The following is a 1,506-nucleotide window of genomic DNA, read 5'->3' as shown; positions in this document are numbered from 1 at the left end:
AAATAATTATTAAAATCTATACATATTCAAATATTTCGTTGTTTACTTCCATTTTTTAGCAAACATAAGGTTATTTGCTTTCACCGCTTTCTGTTTTTGTTTGCACATGCAAATCAGCTGATCGTTTGACACTTTTCATGAACTTACAGGAAAATAAACTCCGGACTAAATCCTGTAACTTCTGACTAGGAACAGTTGCTCAATTACTCTCTCAAAAGTATTCCCACTTACAGGTTTTATGTCAATAGGAACGACTTCCTGTAAGTTCTGACTAAATCCTGTAAACCGGACTGCTATTGGAACAGACTATATATCTATGCATGATGTCGAAATCGTCGATAATGATGTTTACCTGCGAGGTAGTCATAATTAAACATTGAATAACCGGCCCTTAGTATGACAGCGTTGATTTATCGGCGAACCAGTTGGTGAAATGCTAGAAGTTGGTTGTAAATAAGACCTATGTAAGCAAGTTGGTCAACCTTGAGGAAATGAAAGCTGTTTACCCAAAACTTTACGGACTTTCGAAAAATAATGTTATTTAATTGGTACCTCGGTACCTGCTGAGCGCTTTTTTTCAAAAGATGGTTCTCAATAATTGCAATTAATTGCAATTAATTTTTTCTGGCTTGCTATTAATCATATGATCAATCAATCGATTATTATTATTTTTATTTTTCATCACTACATAAAACTAAAACGGCGCAGCATTTCCCTACTTAGAGAAGGCGGCAAAATAGGTTGACTTATCGGTAAATGAGGACAAGACATAGTACCCTCTAACTATTAGCAGATATAACTTTGAAGTAGTGAAGGTATTTGAGCCAATTTACACTACGACTTTTCACCCTGCGTTTTTTGCGCGTTCGCTTTAAAAAGTCTTCGAAAACACTCGTGCATTTAAACGATGACTTTTTCTTTGCAGCGAATGGCGAACTCAAAGTAAAAATATGAAAAAGTGTATTCGATAAGAGCGAAACGTCAAAAAAAAACCCTTGATTTCGCTCACCGTACGTGCTTGCCTACCCCGCTGACACCCAGGGTGAAAAGTGATCGTGTAAATTGGCTCTTTGTCTACCTAGGATCTAATATTTACACAATCATTAATGTCAGCTTGTCAGTGAAAAATAATTACTGCCAATAGGCGCTAAATACTTTGGCTAGGTAGGCAATTGAAAAGCACAGCCCTCTCTAAGGATGCAAAAATATATCTACATATGTATGTATTTCTACATCAATGCATCGATTAATACATCAATGCTTCGACATGCATAGTATTTTTCAGATGTTATTTCACAACAAAATGTGTTATTAGCGAAATTGCACAAAATTTCAAATTAGTTATTATAACTGAGCTAATTATGTTTCTCATGTACTATTGCATCAGGGCAAAAACTTTTTTTCTAAAACCATAGAAATCAGAACAATTTTAATTTTAAGTCATGAAAAATTCTTCCTTAATTTTCAGGTTTTTTTTAGAAAAACTCTTGATTGCAGGTCTGTTGT

This window comes from Rhagoletis pomonella, unplaced genomic scaffold (genome assembly GCF_013731165.1).
Source record: "Rhagoletis pomonella isolate Grant_MI unplaced genomic scaffold, Rhpom_1.0 Rhpom_scaffold_00007, whole genome shotgun sequence".
Taxonomy (NCBI): Eukaryota; Metazoa; Arthropoda; class Insecta; order Diptera; family Tephritidae; genus Rhagoletis; species Rhagoletis pomonella.
The sequence above is the reverse complement of the archived record's forward strand: the minus strand, read 5'-3'. Positions refer to the sequence as shown.